This window comes from Oncorhynchus keta, chromosome 34 (assembly GCF_023373465.1).
Source record: "Oncorhynchus keta strain PuntledgeMale-10-30-2019 chromosome 34, Oket_V2, whole genome shotgun sequence".
Taxonomy (NCBI): Eukaryota; Metazoa; Chordata; class Actinopteri; order Salmoniformes; family Salmonidae; genus Oncorhynchus; species Oncorhynchus keta.
In genome coordinates this window covers 41,062,936-41,079,450 of record NC_068454.1, presented here as the reverse complement: position 1 = coordinate 41,079,450, position 16,515 = coordinate 41,062,936, and the positions used below count along the sequence as shown (strand labels likewise).

Here is a 16,515-nt window from a genome sequence, read left to right as displayed (position 1 = left end):
AATAAAAGGAACACATAACTACAGTCTGATGATGATGATAGATAACACAAAGACAAGCTCGCACTTCTCCTGAATGTTTTTCCCAGACCCTGAGAACTTTTTCTTCACAAAGTTTTCTAAGCCAATGACATGTCATTAGAACAGGGATAAATGACGATAAAAAAAGAGAACAAACATAATGGTATGTTCCAGTACTCTATGCTATATTTTTTTTTAGGCCAAGCTGATTCTTTTTCATCATCTGTAATCACATACCTGTAATATCGTCGTTAAAGTCCTGCATGGTATATGAGCATCGAAAATAGGTTCATTTGCATTCAAGAGAATGTTTCCCGAATCACAGAGCACCATTTAGGACTATTACAAAGCTATTACCGTAGGTTTCTACCGCTCTTTCCCTCTCATTGACTTCACACTGCATACAGACTTGGTATTCACAACCGTGCCTGGCCACTTTCCTCTCTTGATCGCACAAAAACACAGGGAGAGAGGCGAGGCAAGGACATTGATCACAACGCAACAGCAGCACACCGAGCTGGAGGATGAAGACCATTCTCCACACTACACCACAGCGTGATATGGGAAAACAACTGAACACACCCCCCACGTCAACATTCTAATAAATAATTTTGATATACGCTACCGCAAAAAAAGAAATCTAATTTGGTTGCGTTTATGAATGTCTTCGGGTGACAGAATACGAAATAACAATTTATTTCAATATAATATAATAATTAGCATGTCTTGGAGTATGATAGTTCTGCGTCTGTAACTTTCTCACTCATCATTATTCACGATTCATTCAGGACTTATCCGTAATCATGGTAGCATCCACATTAACGTAGAAGCGTTTAGTAACATATCATATGCTTATTTACAATAAAAGTGACTCCAAAATGACACAATACATGATACACCATTCATTTCTATTGGGCACAAAATCATCTGAAACACAACCAAAAACAAAACAGCAAATGAATCCAACATCATTTTGATGACTATGACGGTGGCACGTTGAAAGTCACTGAGCTCTTCAGTCAGGCCATTCTACTGACAATGTTTGTCTATGGAGATTGCATGGCTGTGCGCTCGATTTTATACACCTGTCAGCAATAGGTGTGGCTGAAGTAGCCGAATCCACTCATTTGAAGGGGTTTCCAAATACTTATGTATATATAGTGTATCATGACTATCAGTCATGACCAGGGTTGGAAATTGCGGGTAGATTTCTTTTTTTTTTTTCAAATGCGGGTAGATTTTTTATCATTGGGGGATAAGAATGTATATTTCACTAGCCACGCGAGCGGGGTGGTCACGCAGAGCATTTGGGAACATAAACAAAAAAAAATCAATCCAAAGCCCACATGTAAAAGTTGGTCAAATTGAAAGAAAGGCTACTATTAAGTGTACATTTGTCCTCGTGTTTGTTGTTACATCGTTTTGTTCACATGCTACAGTAGGTTGTTTTCAATTGTTCATTTGAGTTCGATGAAACTGTCTTGATTTTTTTTTCATCACAGACAAGCCAGTGCCCAAGTTACCACGGTAACGCTCCGTCCCTTAAAGGGCAGACAGAAAATTGGGCACAGGCTTGTGCTTGATTGAGCATGGATCACTCCCAGACACTTTTAGTCACTAACTTTTAGCCATTGCTCTCCTAGATGTATTTGTGTGCTTCTACATTTCTACTTAGGAGCACATCATGTAATCATTGTACAAAATGGCAGCGTAGAGCCATGGCACATTTCGAGTTTAAATAGATTATTACTGTGCTTTGAGTGTTTGAGTGTTGTGTTGTGCATGGAATCACAGTGATTCTGTCCAGAAGTTCGATTTTAAAATAGAGCTCAAGGGGCCATTTTTAAGAGTTGACTAAGTGATTTAGAAACGGCATAATCTGCTCTTTCTGATACAATATATTGACATCAAAACTTCTTACACGCTTGTGACTCTGTAGGAGACTTTCTCTGTGTCAATTCCAAGCTGCGCTCTTCATCAGATTCTTCATATACATTTTTTTTATCACTTGATAATATTCTCACCCATCAGACTATTATCAATTTAATCTAGTATTTTGTCTATTTATTAGAAACGTGCAATTAGTTTAGATACAGTTTAGGTCTAGTTTCAACCCTCAGCTGCCAAAGCTGACTGTCAGGGAAAGACTGGCGGTGAATGAGTTGATGTGGGGGGGGTGACCTCTTAAAACTGCTTACAACCCAAATTCTGTTTGTGATATTAAGATTCTAACAATGACAGTGTGTTACATAGACTTACTTAGGAAATGTCAAGAGCAGGGGCGGACATGGGGGGGGGTAAACAGCTGAGGGATACTGTGGCTGGAGAAATGTAACCAATCTGAAATTCATAGACAGGGATATGGATGCAAGGAACTGACCATCTGTGAGATCAGAATCAACCAAAAATGGATGGAGGCCAGCAAATGATCACGAGGCAAAACAGACAGGAAAAAAGCTCACTGCATTCCAACTCAATATCTGCACAATCTGACCAAAATATTTGGCGGCTTGCCTAGTATAGAGCAGCCAATCAGAGCATAGCATGTGCAACGTCAATGAGCAAGAAACCCACCCAAGCAATGAGTCACACCAAATCAATAAGTATGTACTCGTTTCTTATCGATTCCGATTGGATAAGGTGAGGTGTGTCCCCCCCCGCACTGTTTGAGCATTGAACAACAAAGCACTGTGATCTATTTCTCTCTCTCTCTCTCTCTCCCTGCAGGACTCTCGGTTCGCTCAGCTGGTCGGCCGTCTGGTGTGTTATGAAACCCTCTCCGCTAGAGTCCCGCATGTCCAAAAGTGGCAGGTTTCAGAAAACAAAGTGCACATGTCCACCATCGCCTGCTGTGGCTAGGAGACACAGCCTCTTCACAGAACATGATTTACCGACCACGCGTTCCAAGGAACATTCCAGAGTAGACCACGCGGTGTGCTATTTCAGCCGTACAGAGATGGGATGAATCCGTTTGCCTCCGATCCCATGGAGTTGACCTGACGTCTTACTGCCTGTTCCTGACATGGGCTGTCAGATGGCTGAGGGCCCGTAGCACCAGGCAGGATGGACAGTTTCCCTGTTTGTTTCAACTTGACAAAGGCTGATTCCTCTCAGCTTAGTGTCTTGTCCTCCCCCTGTCTATAGCCCAACCCGGTTGAGTGAAGCAGTCTGGCAGGCAGAGGAGGCAGGCGGCCCTCCAATCCCACAGAGCCTTGTAAATTCGTCTCTGTCCTGGGATCCAGAGAGAGACGGAGAGGAGGGAGGGAGGACCCCAGCTCTGGATGTCAGATTCTCCCTGTTGTCCTCACCTTCTAACCCGGATAACCATCAAAACACCAGAGGCATTCTTCATCCTGACCTGTGGTGCACCGTGAAGACAGCGGAAGTGCACTCCACAGGTACAACCTGTCCATGACACACTACATCTTCACCAGAATGACTATGGAATGTGTCCCAAATGGTACCCCATTGCCTACACGTTTTGCAGCGCATAAAGCAGTTTAATTAATATTGCTTTCGGCTCTAAAGTCTTAGAAAAGAGTGTGCAGTGACATTACTCGATAACGACGCCCCTAATGGCAAGACGCCACCATCATTACTTCTCGAAAGCGGACCAAAACACGTGGTAGTGGTCACCGGAGTGTCGCAAACATCAGCCGTCTGCGTTTGAAGTAAATCATTAGGAGAGCTTTCGGTTGCCTCACTAATCCTGGGCCTGAAAGCTGGGGAGCGGCGGGACCAACAGGACATCAGGGCAAGTTCTTGACAGAGAGGGGGGATGGGAGAGAGAGAGAGTGGTGGGGGGAGGGGGGTAAGGAGTGAGGGAGAGGGAGGAGGGAAAGTGCCCATCCTCTCCATATGAGACTCAGTTACTGTCTGTTACCATGTGTCCACTCGAGAGGCCCCCTTTCTCTCCAATCTGTTTCTGATACATTTTGAAGGCATTCTTTATGCTTACGACCTTCACTATGAATTATTGCGTTAAAACCTAAAACCTTTCCTCCATAACTACGCATGTTCAGTTTATTGTGGGGAGTAAGTGCCTTCCTCAGAGACAGACAGCCACGATGACTCACTCACTTTAATATATGATGTCAAAGCAACTCCGCAGGGTGGATGAGTTTAGGCACTTTCTCAATTCCCTTTGTGAGTAATTAGGCTACATTTACCTTAAGCACACACCAATATAACTGGAGGAGGAGAGGCAATGAGGGCTTTAAAAAACAGCATACCTCCTTTAATGGTTCATCGGTCACACAGACCAAGAGCGCGTCCCAAATGGCACCCTATGCTATGTTAAAGTGCAATACTTTTCACCAGGGTCCATAGGGCTCTGATCAACAGTAGTGGACTATGTAGGGCTGTGGGCCCTGTTCAAAAGAAGTGCACTATGTAGGGAATAGACTACAACTGTACCAAGCTGAGACAGTGGAGGAGCTCAGGGTTGAGATACGAGCTCAATATTGTGTGTGCATAGATGGCCTATAACACTCAATAAGAAACACAATAACATAGTATTGTTTTCCTACAGACAACATTGATCTATAGCTGATGCCATAATACACACATAATGGGTGTATTCATTAGTGCACACTGTTGCAAAACGTTTTGCAACAAAAACGAGAGTTTCTTATTTGACAAATTCAGGTTGGTCCTTTTCTGTGTCGGCCTGTTTAATTCCGTTTGGTTACTTGTGAATACACCCAGGTCCAGCCTATCAAGGTTACAAATGTCCCCTTCATTGAGGCTAATATAATTTGGAAAAATGAATCACTTTGAGCCAGTCACTTTGAGCCAATCGTCACTAACATTTGTCTTTTTAATCATTGTCGAATTGGCTTCAATTGAATTTTCCTCAAAGTTTTAATTTTCACACTCTGTCATTAATTATAAAGGCGAAGCACATGATTTTAATCAGAACATTTTTACTGAGGCCAGTACAAAGAAGGCAGAAGGCAAACGTGGCAAAAGCAAGAAGAATTCCACTTGGATCCATCTAGGCAAAAACTGTACATGTACACTGACTACTAATCTAACCTAGAGAATCATTCCATATGTCTAGCTATTGAGGGGGCCAGGTGTTATTAAGAGGTACAGTGTTGAAAAATGAAGCCGATTTAAAATCCACCCATGAATTACAATAACAAATCAACAGATTGACATGCACTGGCAACTCCAATAATGGTTGTTCCACACTGTTCACTTTACTACGAAAACTCCACAATCTACAAATTATGTTTTAATTGACTACGACAGTGTACTACTACACCAAACACAGTGTTTGCCTGACAACTGAGACAATGAACAGGGGGGCACACAGACCATGCATGTGTCCCAAATGGCACCCTATCCCCTATGGGCCCTGGTTAAAGGTAGTGCACTATATAGGGAACGCATCCCTCAGTCAGTATGTCTCTGAGTAGAGCCAGACAGGCTCATTGTCTCCTTGTCGTCTAGCTGCACTGCTGCTTTGTTTCATCTGCCCTCCTCCAGAAACACCCTCTCATTGGCTGAGACGGTGGTTTCCCATGGCAACGCATCGACAAAGAAAAACAGGTCAAGCCCCGCCTCCTCCCTCTGAGATAAAGCATTGAGTTAGAGACTCAGCCTCCTCACAAACACATACCACTGTGAGGATTTTATATTGTCACTGATAAATGTTATATGGACTTGCCCCAAAAAATGGGAGGGTTTAAGGGGGTCTCGGATCAGACACAGGCCCGGCCCACGACACAACCCAGTCGCTGATGTGAACCCCTGATTGGGTAATGAACAGAGCGCTGCCAGACCAAATTGGTTTGCATTCGGTCCTGGAGGCAGCACAGTGTCTAATCCTTTACCCAGAACACACTGGGTTGAAGACAGTAAAAATCTCCTAAATACATCTCCATTGATCCCCGCGAAATCACCATTTTTCTATTGCAGTGTTTTCAAATGCTACATTAGGAGACAGAGCAAGCACCCTGATTTCTCAAATATGCCTGATGCTCGAAGAAAAAAACTTATCGTGTGTAGAGCAAATGAGGGAATGACAGCTAATGTTTCTGAATACTCCATTCTGCAGTCTGCAGTATGTCACTCAGAGGTAAATCTTTCAGACATCGCATGTCATACGGGCTGAGAGACAAGGTTGGCTCAAGAATGAATACCACAAAAAACGGACCAAGTGACCATATGACCAAACCAGACATTATTGTCCCAAGGGCGGCTTTAGAACAAGGTCCCTACTAAAGCCAAGAATAGTATAGTACAAGATGTTAAGTAAGAAATCATTGTCGTTTGGACATGCTCTGGCTGCAGCATGTGTACTTTCTCAAAGCAAAATATTCAGGTCTTGAACTTACAACCAAATGAGAGCCCTACAGTAGGATCAAGGGCAAATCTATTCTTGCTTCTCAAATATTTCACATTATTAAAACAATGATGAACGTTCTTTCTTTTTACCAGAGGGATAATAAAATATGACAAGACAGTCAAATGAAACATTGAGACATCCTTACCGATACTGATTATTGGAGGACCAAAAAAAGCCGATACGGATTAATCGGACGATTTTAACATCTATTTATATTTTATATATATACAGTATATATATATATATAATAATAATAATACCAATTACAACAATACTGAAATAACTATTTTATTTTAACTCAATATAATACAAGAAATAAAGTAAATTTAGTCTCATACATAATGAAACAAGTTCAATTTGGTTTAAATAATGCAAAAGAACTTGGTTGGAGAAGAAAGTAAAAGTGCAATATGTGCCATGTAAAAAAGCTAACGTTTAAGTTCCATGCTCATGTAACAGTATAGCTTCCGTCCCTCTCCTCGCCCCAATCTGGGACCTTCTGCACACATCAACAACTGACACCCACGAAGCATCGTTACCCATCATTCCACCAAAGCCGCAGCCCTTGCAGAGCAAAGGGAACCACTACTTCAAGGCCTCAGTGCGAGTGACGTCACCGATTGAGACGCTATTAGTGCGCCCCATCGCTAACTAGCCATTTCACGTCGGTTACACTCAGTACATGAGAACATATGAAAGCTGGTGGTTTGTTTTAACATGAGCCTTCAATATTCCCAGTTAAGAAGTTTTAGGTTGTAGTTTCTAGGACTATTTCTCTCTATACCATTTGTATTTCATATACCTTTGGCTATTGGATGTTCTTATAGGCACTATAGTATTGCCAGCCTAATCTCGGGAGTTGATAGGCTTGAAGTCATAAACAGCGTTGTGCTTCAAGTATTGCGAAGAGCTGCTGGCAAACGCAGGAAAGTGCTGTTTGAATGAATGCTTACGAGCCTGCTGCTGCCTACCACCGCTCAGTCAGACTGCTCTTTCAAATATCAAATCATAGACTTAATTATAATATAATAAACACACAGAAATCCGAGCCTTAGGTCATTAATGTGGTAAAATCCGGAAACTATCATTTAGAAAAACAAAACGTTTATTCTTTCTGTGAAATACAGATCCGTTCCATATTTTATCTAACGGGTGGCATCCCTAAGTCTAAATATTACTGTTACATTGCACAACCTTCAATGCTATGTCATAATTATGTAAAATTCTGGCAAATTAATTACGGTCTTTGTTAGGAAGAAATGGTCCTCACACAGTTCACAACGAGCCAGGCCGACCAAACTGCTGCATATACCCTGACTCTGCTTGCCCCGAACGCAAGAGAAGTGACACAATTTCCCAAGTTAATATTGCCTGCTAACATGACTTTCTTTTAACTAAACATGCAGGTTTAAAAATATATACTTGTGTATTGATTTTAAGAAAGGCATTGATGTTTTTGGTTTGGTACATTGGTGCAACGATGGTGGGGTTTTTTTCACGAAAGCGTTTTTGTTAAATCATCACCCGTTTGGCGAAGTAGGCTGTGATTCGATGATAAATTAAGTTAACCTAGTAATATCATCAACCATGTATAGTTAACAAGTGATTATGTTAAGATTGATAGTTTTTTATAAGATAAGTTTAATGCTAGATAGCAACTAGACTCCTTGCTCTACTCGCGTAACAGGTGGTCAGCCTGCCACGCAGTCTCCTCGTGGATTGCAATGTAATCGGCCATAATCGGCGTCCAAAAATGCCGATTATCGATTGTTATTAATCGGTCGACCTCTAGTTTCCATACCAGGCGGTAATGCAACCGGTCAGGATGCTCTCCATGGTGCAGCTGTGGAACTTTTTGAGGATCTGGGGACCCATGGTACATGCCACCTCGACAGCCACCTCGACAGCTCTGTTGCTATTACTGTAAAACAGTATACCTGTGTCTCAAATGGCACCCCATTACCTATATAGTGCACTACTTTTTCAAAATGTTCCACTACCAAGGACACATGTGAGCTGGAACACATACACCCAGCAGAAAGTCTCTAAGGATTTGATCAGGGATGCTATTTATGCTGTATCTGTAGCCAGCCAGCCAGCCTGGAACGGAAGCCAATGTCACAGCTGCCAATCCTTCCCTGACTGTCTCACCCCAGCCTGCCAGACCTTCTCACCCCCGCCACCCAGAAGAATACCCAGCTAGGCCGCTAACCCCTAACCACCAGCCTCAGAGCCCCAGGAGGCAAAACACTGACACACTGTCAAGCCAATCCAGACTGAGGAAAAAGTGAGAAAAAAACCCACTGGTCAACGCCACTAACTATCACTTAACTACCACATCCTAATGTGCTTTTAACAGCCAGACTAACGCACATGCTGACAAGATCAATGCCTTTGAGGTTTTGCTGGTTTCTGCAAGTACTGCAAGTACTAAATACCAGCCAATATTTACCATTAAGTCCTAATCAAGATACAACCTGGCATTCGAGAGAGACAAATATTGTATGCACCGCTTGGTTGGGTGTCTTTGCAGACTATTGATTGCTTGCTCCTCAGTGGTACAAATGTTGTCTATTCGAAAATGTTCTCTGGGAGAATGAATACGCAGTGTATTATCCTCACGCTGCCATTAATGAATTGTGACGAACCCCCTTTGCCTTACAAAACAACAAAACAATGCCAGTGAAATGGCTACAATCCCTTTTATCAAGCAGCGTTTATTTTCCTGGAAAGAGCAAGGACTCAAGAAAGAGGCAATAGGCTGAGCGACGGCGAGGGATAAGCATCTGGTATGAAAACACGTTCTGGCTCAGACGAGAAATACATGCAAATGACGGGTCATAACAAATTAAAGGCATGATTACATCTCATAGAACTCAGGCGAAAGAAAAGTCCCTGGGGCAGAGAGAGAGAGAGAGAGAGAGAGAGAGAGAGAGAGAGAGAGAGAGAGAGAGAGAGAGAGAGAGAGAGAGAGAGAGAGAGAGAGAGAGAGAGAGAGAGAGAGAGAGAGAGAGAGAGAGAGAGAGAGAGAGAGAGAGAGAGAGGTGTTGGTCCTGGCTGCCCTTTCCCCAGCTCTCTCTCCCTCCTTCCCTCCAAATCACATAAACTGTTCTCCCCCTTCTCGCTGTCTTTCTCTCTGCCTCTCTCCACGGTGACAGATGGTCGCCATGCCAGACCTTGACACACATCTCTGAGGAAGTCAACGATCCATCAACAGGTCTTCGCCCCTCATTTATGCAGAGAAGAGGAGGGGAAATTGACAGGAGAGAAATAAACAGAGAGGAGAGGAGGAGTGCAGCAGGGGATGGAGCTGGATGGGAGAGAGGACAGGAAAAATAGGAATGGGGGATGAGGAAATGATCAATGTCCCACCAGGAGGCCCAGTATTACCCTAGGCTACTGAATCTCAGCAACAGTGTCGGATCAACACAAGGGAGAACAGGAGAGGAGAGAGGGCCAGCCTCACTAGTGTTGCAAACCTCCTCAAAGAGCTCCAACACAACAAAAACATGGCGGGGGGCCATAGACTGAGTGCTTTCCTGCCTGTCCTGTGGTTCCTGAAGATATGGAGACATGTTAAAACCCTATGGGTCTCCTCTTCTGGGTCGTCTTCATTATGACACACTATAGCAAAATGTTTTGCAACGAAAAATGAAAAATAGTGTTTCTAAGTTCAGGTATTACCCTCCCCTGTTTCAATCAGTTTTTTTTCTTTGTTTGGTGCCTAATAAAGTCAACCCTGCCCTGAACCAGCACAATCAATGGTGGATGCTAGACAAGTGTGCACTGGCCCGGGTTCTGAGGCTGGAGTAGGCTCCCCGAAATGGATTACTACTTGAATGGCACCCTATTTCCTATGTAGTGCACTACTTTTGACCAGGGCCTGTAGGGAATAGGGTGCACTACGTAGGTAATAGGGTACCATTTGGAACGTAGAGGAGCACATTGTCTCCCACAGTAAGGGACAAGTGAAAATGTCAGTGTGGGTGCTTATCAACGATCGATTATGCAAAAATGGGAATCGAAATGCAACCTGGTCTTTGGGAAATCGGGCTGGTAATTCATGAAGACAAAACTAGCAGTCAATGACAGAGGTGCTGAGGAGTATCAGGAGATCACGTTCATCTCGGGAGCACATGATCAGAGGGAATAGTCCCCCTTCACCTGCAGCTTGAAAAGCTCCCCTTAGTTCTCCTTTGATCCCCTTAAGGAGACATCATTTCCTAAAAGCCTTAATGATGAAATGCCTATGTATGTTATGTTGTACATGTGAACATGAATTATGGCACCATTTCAGATTACTCTGACGTTTTTCTTGCGCTGTACCCAATGACTTATGAAAACTGGCTGGGTAGGTCGACGCCCTCATCGTGGTTTTACAGACGCGTTCGATACGTTTTATGTACACACTCTATTTGAATATTTCTGAAATGTATATTGTTATATTTGGTAGCACTTATTTGTTTCCCCTCGACTCCAACCCCATTCGATGCGTGGAACGGATGTGGGTGGAGCCAGGTCTACATAAAGGTGCAAAAAAAATAATTAAGTCACAAAAGCCCTGACGAAGGCCGTGAGGCCGAAACATAAAGCTTATTAAAGAGCAGTGAAACCATCAAGAGCAGTGTGCGGGTTTCTCCCCCCCCCCCCTCTTAATGAGACGTAAAAATAGTCAACGTCTGATAAACAGAGTACCCTATGGGGCCCTGTTCAACTGCAGTGCATAATAAAGGGAATGGAGGGTGACATTCTGGACACAGAGAGTGTTACGCTTCCCTGCCTGAGCTCTATTGTCCTGGGAACACTGCTGCTCCACGGAGAATCAAGCACCTGAGTTTTAACAATCGCTGTTCGGCATGGCTAGCTATTTATATCCTACAGCGCGTCAATTTGTAAGAACCGACGCTGGGGAAGAGAAGCAGGTATAGAGAGTCCACATTTCATTTTGCATAGACATGGAACAGGACAAGAAGAGCGGCAGAGCCAGGTAACAAAAACGACATACGACAATTAATGCTGAAGCAAGGGGAACAAACTCGGAAACAGACAGATATAGGGGAGGTCATGAAAGCAGGTCGATAGAGTCCAGGTGAGTCCAATGAAATCGCTGATGGACGTGGCGAGGGAAACAGGTGTGCGTAATGATATGCATCAGGAGTGCGTCGCGTCCGGGCAGCCTGGCACCCTCGAGCTCCTGGGAGGGAGAGCGGGAGCAGGCGTGACACTATTGCCCTTTTGTAGAAAGAAAGATGTGTACAGGCATCATAGAAGTCAATTAGGCAAAAGCACACAAAGGAACTGTAACGAACATCGATTACACGGAGCAAAAAAATACAAACGCAACATATAAAGTGTCGGTCCAATGTTTCACGAGCTGAAATAAAAGATCCCAGAAATTGTCCGTTATTTCTCTCAGATTTTGTGCACAAATTTGTTTACATCCCTGTTAGTGAGCGTTTCTCCTTTGCCAATCCATCCACCTGACAGGTGTGGCACGTCAAGAAGCTGACTAAACAGCGTGATCATTACACAGGCTGTGCTGGGGACAATAAAAGGACACTCTAAAATGTGCAGTTTTGTCACACAACTCAATGCCACTGATGTCTCACGTTTTGAGGTGTGTATGAAATTGGTATGCTGACTGCGGCTGTTGCCGTTGAATGTTCATTTCTCTACCATAAGCCAATGTAGTTTTAGAGAACTTGGCAGTTCATCCAACTGGCCTCACAACCGCAGACCACGTGAAGTTTCTGAGGCCCATTGTTTTTATCTGTGACCAACAGATTTTTATATATTTTTCACCTTTATTTAACTAGGTAAGCCAGTTAAGAACAAATTCGTATTTACAATGGCGGCCTACCAAAAGGCAAAAGGCCTCCTGTGGGGACGGTGACTAGGATTAAACATAAAAATGTAGGACAAAACACACATCACGACAAGAGAGACACCACAACATCGTATAAAGAGAGACCTAAAACAACAACACAACATGGCAGCAACACATGACTACACAGCATGGTAGCAACACAACATGACTACAACACGGTAGCGACTCAACATGGCAGCAGCACAACATGGTAGCGCCACAAACATGGTACAAATAATGTTGGGCACAGACAACAGCACAAAGGGCAAGAAGGTTTAGACAACAATACATCACGCGAAGCAGCCACACGTGTCAGTAAGTGTCCATTATAGAGTCTTTGAATGAAGAGATTGAGATAAAACTGTCCAGTTTGAGTGTTTTTTTGCAGCTCGTTCCAGTCTCTAGCTGCAGCGAACTGAAAAGAGGAGCGACCCGGGGATGTGTGTGCTTTGGGAACTTTTAACAGAAATGTGACTGGCAGAACGGGTGTTGTATGTGGAGGATGAGGGCTGCAGTAGTTATCTCAGATACGGGGGAGTGAGGCCTGAGATGGTTTTATAAATAAGCATCAACCAGTGGGTCTTGCGACAGGTATACAGAGATGACCAGTTTACAGAGGAGTGTAGATTGCAGTGATGTGTCCTATAAGGAGCATTGGAGGCAAATCTGATGGCTGAATGGTAAAGAACACCTCGCCGCTCAGCACCCTTACCTGCCGATCTATAAATTACGTCTCTGTCATCTAGCATAGGTAGGGTGGTCATCTGAATCAAAGTTTGTTTGGCAGCTGGGAGCGATTACAATAGAGGAAACCATGTCTAAATTTAACCTAGGATATTTGCTGAGAGAGGGACAGTGTACCGTCTACCCATACTCCTAAGTACTTGTATGAAGTGACTACCTCAAGCTCTAAACCCCCAGAGGAAGTAATCACACCGGTGGGGAGAGGAGCAATCTTCTTACCAAACCACAAGACCTTTGTTTTGGGGGTGTTCAGAACAAGGTTAAGGGCAGAGAAAGCTTGTTGGACACTAAGAAAGCTATGTTGTACAGCGTTTAACACAAAATCCGGGGAAGGGCCAGCTGAGTACAAGACTACTGTATCATCTGCATATAAATGGATGAGAGAGCTTCCTACTGCCTGAGCTATGTTGTTGATGTAAATTGAGAAGGGCGTGGGGCCTAGGTTCGAGCCTTGGGGTACCCCCTTGGTGACAGGCAGTGGCTGAGACAGCAGATGTTCTGTCTTTATACACTGCACTCTTTGAGAGAGGTAGTTAGCAAACCAGGCCAAAGACCCCTCAGAGACACCAATACTCCTTAGCTGGCCCACAAGAATAGAATGGTGTACCGTATCAAGTCAATAACAATAGCAGCACAACATCGTTACTGTTATTTTATTGTGCTTTTATTTTTTTCATTTTTATTTATTGTTAACTTCAGTTTATTTAATAAATACTTTATTAACACTTATTTTTTCTTAAAACTGCATTGTTGGTTAAGGGCTTGTAAGAAAGCATTTCACTGTAAGGTCTACATCTGCATGTGACAAATAACATTTGTTTCGAATTGATTTGACATCATTTAGGACCTTTAAGTTTGCAGTGACACATCCATAACCTGAGCGGAAGCCAGACTGTATACCAGAGAGAATACTATAGACATCAAGAAAGCCAGTCAGTTGATTATTGACAAGTTTTTACAACACTTCTGATAAACAGGGCGAAACAGAAATTGGCCTATAGCAGTTAGGATCAGCTTGATCTCCCCCTTTAAATAAAGGATGGACAGTGGCTGCCTTCCAAGCAATGGGAACTTCCCCAGAGAGGAGAGACAGGTTAAAAAGGTCAGAGATAGGTTCGGCCATGATAGGGGCTGCAACCTTAAAGAAGAAAGCATCTAAACCATCTGACCAGATGTTTTTTGGGGGTCAAGTTTAAGGAGCTCCTTTAGCACCTCGGACTCATTGACCGCCTGCAGGGAGAAACTTTGTAGCGGTGCAGGAGAAAAAGAGGGAGAAGCATCGGGGATAGTCACATTAGAAGGGGTGGGAGATGAGGAAATGTTGGACGGGCAAGGAGGCATGGCTGAGTCAAATAGGAATCCTGACTTAATGAAGTGGTAATTAAAGAGCTCAGCCATGCAACAACCACATCATCAACATTAAGGGAAATGGGCAGCTGTGAGGAGGAGGGTTTATTATCCAGTTCTTTCACCATTTCCCAGTACATCTTGGGGTTAGACCCACAGAGAGAGAACTGCTCCTTAAAGTAACTACCTTTGGCCTTCCGGATAGCCTGAGTGCACTTATTTCTCATTTGCCTGAACGAGAGCCAGTCAGCCTGAGTATGTGTGTTCCGAGCCTTTCGCCAAATGTTATTGAGGGGGAGTAACCAGATCACGGTTGAACCAGGGGCTGAAGCTGTTTTTTGATTCCAATTTTCTTTATAGGGGCATTGTTTGTTAACAATACCAGTGAAAATGTAAAAAAAGAAGGTCCAAGCGTCTTCGCCAGAGGGGATCAAGCTGATTTTATACTATTTTACAGAGAGGCCAGGTCATGAAGGAAGGCTTGCTAATACATTTATTTTAGCAAGCGTGTATGACAAATCAGGACAGGTTGTTTAACTGAGCAGCCATGACAAACACAGGCTGTAAAACTGATGCATATCTGTATACCCGTTCATGTGGAATCCATAGAATTCATTTCAATTGACTGATTTCCTTATATGACCTGTAACTCAGTAAAATCTTTGAAATTGTTGCATGTTGTTGCATGCAAACTAAGAATCAGTTATCTGAGAAATAGTTGGAATTGCTAGAATGTCCTATACTGTTAACCATCTACCAAAACACTTTATTCACACATTTCCAGTGTTCCAAATGGCAACCTTGTCCCTATATAGTGCACTACTTTTTACCAAAGACCTATGGGCTCAGGTCAACAGTTGTGCACTAAATAGGGACTAGGTTGCCATTGAGGATGAGTACTTTGTTGTGGTGAGTCAGGAGGATACCTTGTCGGTAGCCATCATTTCAAAAGCCTTTCCTTCAACTATCCGTCAAAAGGAATGGGGCAAACTTCATTTTGAGAAGAGGACAACAGAATATACTTCACCTGAGTAAGCAGCTCCCGTAAATCTCTGAACATTGAGTCAACTCCAGATAAAAGCGATGCCTAAAAAAGTCCCTTGCCCTCTTTAATCTAGGAAGCTAGACAACGGAGGCTGTCACCCATCTCTAATGAAACAACAGAAAGACTATAAAAGCCCATGTCAGACAAACAGACAGAGGGAACTGAAATGACGCGCTTGCCTCTGACAGACTCTAAACAAGTCACCGGTGGACCAAACACAGCAGACAATCGACACACACACACACACACAGTACAAAGACACACACACACACACACACACACACACACACAACACACACACACACACACACACACACAAAGACACACACACACACAGTACAAAGACACACACACACACACACACACACACACACACACACACACACACACACACACACACACACACACACACACAGTACAAAGACACACACAGTACAAAGACACACACACACACACACACACACACACACACACACACACACACACACACACACACACACACACACACACACACACACACACACACACAGTACAAAGACACACACACACACACACAGTACAAAGACACACACACACACACACACACACACACACACACACACACACACACACACACACACACACACACACACACAGTACAAACACACACACACACACACACACACACAGTACAAACACACACACACACACACACAGTACAAACACACACACACACACACACACACACACACACACACACAGTACAAAGACACACACACACACAGTACAAAGACACACACACACACAGTACAAAGACACACACACACAGTACAAAGACACACACACACAGTACAAAGACACACACACACACACAGTACAAAGACACACACACACACACACAAAGACACACACACACACAAAGACACACACACACACAGTACAAAAACACACACACAGTACAAAGACACACACACACACACACACACACACACACACACAAACACACACACACACACAGTACAAAGACACACACACACACAGTACAAAGACACACACACACACACACAGTACAAAGACACACACACACACACAGTACAAAGACACACACACACAGTACAAAGACACACACACAGTACAAAGACACACACACACACACAGTAC

At 43.5% G+C, this 16,515-nt stretch overlaps 1 protein-coding gene across 5 annotated transcripts in view; it reads right to left on the bottom strand.

Moving 5' to 3' along the window:
- Window positions 1-16,515, bottom strand: part of LOC118366683 (kalirin-like) — a 259,805-nt gene that overhangs the window by 159,091 nt on the left and 84,199 nt on the right. The window lies entirely within an intron of this gene.